General features: G+C 46.8%; 1 long non-coding RNA gene across 1 annotated transcript; it reads left to right on the forward strand.

Annotated features, from left to right (window-relative positions):
- The first annotated feature begins 414 nt into the window (after positions 1-414).
- On the forward strand, positions 415-1,915 carry LOC128945890 (uncharacterized). Its single transcript, XR_008483900.1, has 3 exons — positions 415-567; positions 734-797; positions 1,593-1,915. It is a non-coding gene; the product is annotated as an uncharacterized LOC128945890 (long non-coding RNA).
- Positions 1,916-7,377: the final 5,462 nt, after the last annotated feature.

Genomic DNA, 7,377 nt, shown 5'->3' on the forward strand with positions numbered 1-7,377 from the left:
GTGAACTTCCCTCTGTTCTCGGAGATGATGGTGAACTTTCCACGGTTCTCGAAGATGCTGGTGAATTTCCCACCATTCTGGAAGATGCCAGCAAAGCTCCAGCAGTGTGGATTGAGGACAGGGAATGTTTCGCACTGTAGGATGAGGAGTGGGAACATCCTGTGGCACAGGAAGGAGGAGAGCAGAGATCTCACAGTGTGGGAAGAAGAGGGCAGACGGCCAGCGGTGTGGGACTGGGATGGGAAACATCCAGTGGCCTGGGAAGAGCACAGTGAACATCACACCACGGGGGAAGGGGAAGGACAATACCTCCCTGTGTGGGAAGAGCACCATGAACATCCCACTGTTTGGAAAGAGGATGGTGAAGCACCATCTTTTTGGGAAGAGGACAGTGAACCTCCCTTAGTCTGTGAAGAGGACAGTGACCCTCTCTCTGTTGAGGTATCATGGGCTGTCATGCATTCTGACAGCAGCACAGCCTCACAGCCACAGGGGAGAGGAGAGAGAGGTGCCTCATGCAGCTGAGCACATCTGCTCTCTGTCCTGTCTGCCAGAGCAGGGTGTGAGGTGTGTGTGTGTCTGAGCATCAGCTGTGCTCAGTGTTCCTCTGCAGCTGAATGTCACACAGTCCTTATTGCTCCTGCCCACCCAGAGCATGGAGCTGCATTTTGGCTCTCCTGCAAGGTGGGGTCTCCATCTTGGAGTGACCACCTTTCCTGTTGTTTTTTTTCAGGGAACACTGTGAGCCTGGGGGAGCCTGCCAAGAAACACACTAAAGCTGAGCCAGCTGGCCAAGGGTAAGTTCAAGTCAGTGACTTCTTGGTAGTGATATCTTTCAGAGCAGGACATGCTGGCGTGGTCCTAGTCTCTAAAAATGTTAATGCATCAGCTAAATGCATGGTGATGGTCTCCACAATGGGTGGCCAAGAAAGTCTGGACCAGACCAATGGTCTCCTGTCCATGGGCAGACGTTGGGAGGGGTTGGAGTGTATAAAAACTATAAAACCTAACTGCATCATGGCTGGGCTGCTGCTGCTGGGGCCTGCCACTGCTCCCTTGCTCCCTCATCAGCCCTGGCCTCAGCCTACCTTCTCCCCTACTCTTTTCCCTTGTTGTGGATGCTAGGAAGATGAGATTCTTGTTTCAAGAAACACCTATTTTGCCCATTTTTCAACTGCCTTGCCTGTTTCTGAAGGTTCTTTAAGCAAGGTTTTCCAGACAGTTGACCACTTTTGTGCTAAGTGGTGCATGGCCTCCTCCCATGGATAACTCAGAGTTGTGGAGTTACTGATGGAATTGCTGAGTTAAGGTGGTGAACCAGCTGGTTCACCAAGTGTTGTGGGTTCCAGACTGATCTTGGGTCTTCCTAAGCATGTTTTTCACGTGCTTCCCATGAAAGGCATCTCCTTTTTCACATCTCCTTCTCCTTTAGACTGTGCAGATTTCAAGGACAGTGCAGCTACAGGAATGTCTCTCCATTTTACTCTGTGTTCATTTACAAGTGACCTGGAAGCAAAACTCCCCTGCAGTCTTTTCCATAAGGTAATTTAGCTGTGCACATTCTTCTCCATGCCATTGTCTTCTTCTTTCAGCTACCTGTTGATGATGATCTCTGGTTGGTGATGGAGTCCATGGATGGAGGAACTTCACAGGATGTTGTTAGACAGACATGTCTGGCTGAAGGAGGGATGGCAGCTGTCAGCTGTGAGGTGAGGGCTCCTGTTTGTGCTGCCCATGGCTTGGACATGATGGTCCTTCAAAAGAGATGGTGAGAACAGGAATGGCTTCATGCTCAGAGCCTTGTTTCTGTGTTGTTTTTATGCCGTGCAGAAGAGACAGCCTCTTAAATGAACTGCCTGTAAGTATCCTTGCACTTCTGCTCTTTCTCTTCGAGTACTCTTTCATATTGTTGTTGTACTCTCTCTTTTGATTTTGTTTGCTGTTCTCAACTTTGCCTTGGACCCTTTGGGGTTTGTCTGCACTGCACTCCTTGCTGGTCAAAGCAAAGTTGTTGGTGGCAACTTTGGTAAATTGTACTTTCTTTTGTTGTATATGCAGGTTGTAAATTTTACCCTCGTGTTTTTTGAATAAAAACTCTGTTAAACCTTAACTCCCTTGAAGTGTCCCTTCCTTATCACCCTGCGATTCAGCTGACCTGAGCAATGTGAGGGGAGAGTGGGCTCAGCCATGCCCCGAGCTGAGCCCTGGCAGAGCCTGGAGCAGCCTCAGCATCTGCAGAGCCAGGCTGGAAGGAGGCCCTTGATGCCTTCTCGAGTGCATCCATTTCTTGTTTACAATCTCTGGGTGGTGAAAAATGCCCCTGGTGCTGGAGGAGGGCACAAGGGGTTTGGGGCAGTCCCAACTGTTCCATGCAAGGGAAAAGCGCAGCCAGCGGCCGAGACAACCCATGCCTTTATCCCCTCCCACTTGGGCCAAAACCTTGAGTCCAGGGCGAGTCAAAACAGGGCAGGGGAGGAGCTCAGGCCGCTCGTCCCTGCAATCCAAAGTGTCCTTTGTGCGGTTCTGTGCCGTCCAGGCTTTCCTGGCCCCACGGGTGTTTCTGTCGTGCTGGCTCCCAGCAGCCCGGGCCCATCCCGTCACTGCGTGGGTGCTGCAGGCTGTGGGCAGGAGATGCGATCCCGGGACACACATCTGGTGGCACCTGCGAGCCAAGAGAGGCATCGGTGTGAGCTCGCTGCCCGTCCCGTCCTCCTCTGCCCTCCTCCTCCCTCCGTCCCTGCTCTCACCGGGGATCCCGGAGCAGGTGCTGCCGCAGCCGCCGCTCCCCAGTAGGGAACCCACCCGTACTGCTCCTGCAGGGCCTCCTTCACCTTCCCCGCGGGCCAGACGCGTCCGTCAGCGTCCGGCCCAGCTCCAGGGCCCGCAGAGCGAGTGTGCCCCCTGGAGCCACGGCGGGGCAGGCGGAGACAGACGTGGGACAGCCCCGGACGACATCAGAGCTCCGGGCTCCACGGGTGCTCACTCGGCAGCGCCGCAGCCAGAGCGGGCGGAGGCGGCACCGGGGCCGGGAGGGAGCGGCGGGAGGGACGGGGACCCTGGCAGAGGGACGGGAGGAGGAAGGGCAGAGAAACAGCGGGAGAGGGACGGGAGAGCCGCCCCTGCCGCCTCCGCGGGGCCGCCGGAGCGCCGAGACCGTGTGTCCGTTGGTCCGTGTGTCCGTTAGTCCGAATGTCCGTTGGTCCGTGTGCCCGTTGGTCCCTGTGTCCGTTGGTCCCTGTGTCCGTGTGTCCGTTGGTCCGTGTGTCCGTTAGTCCGAATGTCCGTTGGTCCGAGTGTCCGTTGGTCCGTGTGCCCGTTGGTCCCTGTGTCCGTTGGTCCGTGTGCCCGTTGGTCCGTGTGTCCGTTGGTCCGTGTGTCCGTTGGTCCCTGTGTCCGTGTGTCCGTTCCCCACCGGCCGAGCCCCGGGCCCGCGCAGGCCACGCGGGGCCGCTGAGCTGGGGGGACCCGCCAGGCTCGTCCGTGCATCACTGGAGGCCAATTAAAGAGGCCGTGATTGGTAAATCGACAGTGGGTACCTGCCCCCCTTAGGTTTTTGGCTATCTCATGAGAGGTTAGATGCTTTATGGGGGCCTACGCTCACTGATCTACACGTTCTTGGATGTAAAAATCCTTAATCGATTTTAAGTATTTTAACCGCGGTAGTGCACAAACATGCCACGAGATGGCAAGTTGTGCCCGCATTAGGCACCTCAAACTCACCTCACAACTCCAGCGAGGGAGTAACCGGGAAAAGCCAAACTACCATCACTGGGATGGGGAAGGAACGTTCACAAAACCAATTTAATGCTCCTTTTCTTAAGATTAAAAATAGTTTTGAATCTATTTTCTGCCTTCTAACTTGCTAGGGTTCTCTGACACACGAGGGTTATTTTCCACAGTATTTTCTGCTTTGTTTTAAAAAGCAAAAATAAAAATTGAGAAACAAACCCTGAGATTCTGTTTCTTAAATATATGCTAAGTATTTAGGGAACTACTTGTTAAAGTAAAAAGTAATGAACCTATGTTTATTGTTTCTTTTTGTGGGAGACACGAGTCAAAAGCTGGAATCCAGTGATTGTATTCAAGAGTAGGAATACAAGAACATTCCTACCTGTCCATTGCCATTCCTGTCTGATTCTTACACCATCATTATTTCCAGCGGAAGAAATCTGTTCAGTTTTGGCCAACGATGACTCATAGGTAAAATTCTTTTTGAGAGAAATTACTTATCAAAATGTGAGGTGATATAATTATTGAATTAAGGCAATTATTACATATCTTATAAAGCTTACATTTCAACAGAAAGGGGGCTACATTCTACACCTTGTTAAGCCAAGTCTTGATCAAAAAACACTTGAAGTCAGTTTAACAAACAATGTCAAGGCTGTTTACCAAACCAAAACTGCTGAAAGGCAAGGCAGGGGGGAGCAGCTCTTAGTACTTGGAAGTAGCAAGTGTCCAGCTTAGGAATCAAGACAGAATCCCTGGTTACAATAAAGCCTCGGGGATTTCTGCCTTCAATTTCCATGGCTTTCACTTGCATGTAGTGTGAACAACCCCTGTCAACATTTATCCCTACCCATGTTTGCTCCTTTCTCCTCAGGAAACGTCTCTGCAGTTCATCTTGTCTGGTAGGATTCATTGTGTACAGCAGAAATCCCCTCAAACTGCTGAGACCCAGCTCCTCCAGCACGGAATAACATTCTCTGCACTCTGTGAGCCTGAGAGACAGCCAGTATCACAGCACAGTGCATCCACTCATGAACATTTACATCATTTATATCCAGCACCACTGGGGTGGCTCAGTGAGCAGAGCCCTGCCAAAGCCCTGTGACAGTGACGGGCAGTGACACCCAGCCTGCTGACAGCCTGTCTCACATGGGCTTGTTCAAAGAGCATCATGAGCAATGCTGCACCTCCAGTGGTGGTCAAAAACCTCCAGTGAAGGTCAAAAAACCCTCTGTTTTTGGAATAAAAGGGGTGTCTGCCTTTTTTCCAGTCCATGATGAGTGTCGAATCAACTCCAACAGAACCAGGGTTTTATTAGGGCTTGACTTCAAACATCATCAAGCATCAGCTCCTCACAGGAAGCTCAGCTGTTGGTGGTCTGTCTCATTTCCTGTAAAAAGACAGGACAAATTGGGAGTTTGCGCTCCAAATTGCTAGAGAACATAAAATTATTTACTTGTTCATCACTTGTCAATTCCCTGCTTCCTTGTATTCTGGTTTCTCTTTACATTTACTTTACATTTATATTAAATGCTTCACTTCTGTTTGTGTACATACAATATATATTCATAGAAATCAACATCCACAGGCCCTTTTCCACAGAGATTTGAATAAGGTGCAGTTATATCTATATGCTTTATGTTTTATAATATATCTTTATCTATAACACATATCTATATGTTTTATATTTAAAATACTCAGAATAATTTCTGAATTATTCAGTAATAGTTCTCTTTAGTTACAAGAAACAAAATCTTTATATTCATGTACAGATAGCATTCCATTAAATGCAGTTACATTTAATCTTTTTGCAGTTAAAGACATTTAATCCCCAATGCTAAGAAGATGTCTTTGGAGACCATTAATTTGAAAATTTGTTTACAATTTTGAATAGGATCTGAGGATGCTGACTTTCAACCCTGAGAAAACCACCTCACTTTTTATTTATATTAAAATTTCATGGACTTAAAATCCAATTTAAATATTCATGACAAATATGCTCCTTGTTTGGGGACAAATGCATGCATTAAAAGGCATGCTGATTAAACTCAATGTAGTTTTAATGGAAACAGGTAAACACTTGATTAGTGGCCAGTAAAAATCTGGTCTAATTTGCATAAAAACTCATCTTGTCTTTGAACCACAGAAAAATCAACCAGTAGCTTCTAAATAGATTATGAACTGCTTAGTAATTTTTTGCTCTTACCTATCACCAGTTATTTCAAAAGTAAACCCCAATAATGCAATCTCAGTTAAAACAAAATAATCTTGACTGTCCACATTAATTTTACAAATACCTGGAGAGGAACTTACAGATTTTCTGTATTTGATGCTTAGGGATGTTTTCTCTTGAAGATATAAAATTATAACCAGCACAAGCCACAAGGTGACACTTTAGGACTACTGGAAAGAGATTATCATCATGACAAAATAAATAATTTTGACACTGGAATGAACTGGGCCAATTATGAAGTACACAGCAAGTGTGAAATTGGTCTAGGTCTTTTCTGAAGGGGATTGATTGCTTGGCTGCAAAGAGGCAGCCAGCCAAGTGCTGTATTGACCCACAAGAGGAAGAAAGGAACTCAGGAATTTTTTATTGAGGGCTCTGCTTTCCTGTTGTCAAAGCCATAAACCAGTTTTATTCATGGAGATGCAAAGCAAATCAGAGCAGTGTGCATAACTTGAAAGAAAGTCTAGCATTTTCAGGAGAGCACCCCCAAACCTGGCACGTAGAAGTGGTAACGTGAAATAAATGTGTGTGTAGCAGGAAATCAACTGCACATTCAGAAGTCTATAGATCACTGACACTTGTTTCAGCAGCTGTTCTCCAATATGCCTCAAGTGAAAGAAACTAAGTGAGAGGATATCATTTTACAATGTGCCCTGTGGACAGCTCTGCCACAAGCTACACAATCAATATTGGGCTCTAACAGCAAAGTTGGTATTAGAAAACTCTTATTCAATACTAACCAATCTTTTCAGCCACCAGTTCCTAGGAAATCTTTGATATAATTTCCTTAAAACCCCAACCCTTCTATAACTAATAGAGGCATAAACACTGAGCACAAATATATACCTATTCCAAAACAAGGAAAGAAAAAACCACCTGAGAACACACTTGTGATTCTTCTTCATGTCTTTTCCAGACCTTGCTATAGTTTCCCAAAATTATGTTCCTCCAAGATGCCAGCACAGGCCAAATTTATACGCTTGAAATGAGGTGCTGATGACATTCTAAAAGTCAAAGTGCCCCAGGCTCCTCAGCTGAGCAGGAACCAGAGTTCCCCTCTCACTGCTCTGTCAAGTGATCCTGGAGCTTGTCTAAGCTGAAGAAGCCAACTGAGGTTAAGTAGCTCCTTGAAGAGGAGATGTACATTATTTTCCTGTTTCTTTATTGCTCACTTTCTACCAACTTGATTGTCCTGCTCAGACAGGTAACGAGATAAAGGATTTGGGAATTTCTTGGACGTTATTCTGCTGCGTTAGAAAGTGCAGTGCAAATCTATCCCAACTATTTTTCCTAAAGTCACAGCACCTGTAAGACAGTGCTGTGTAAAGGAAAAAGTCAAGACTTTGCTTTTTAAAACTCTGAGCATACATTAAAAAGCAAAAGTAAACAAGACTAACAATAAATTTCTTGAGTAT

This window comes from Melozone crissalis, unplaced genomic scaffold (assembly GCF_028551555.1).
Source record: "Melozone crissalis strain CALT ecotype California unplaced genomic scaffold, PUWL_Pcris_2 ptg000068l_1, whole genome shotgun sequence".
NCBI lineage: Eukaryota > Metazoa > Chordata > Aves > Passeriformes > Passerellidae > Melozone > Melozone crissalis.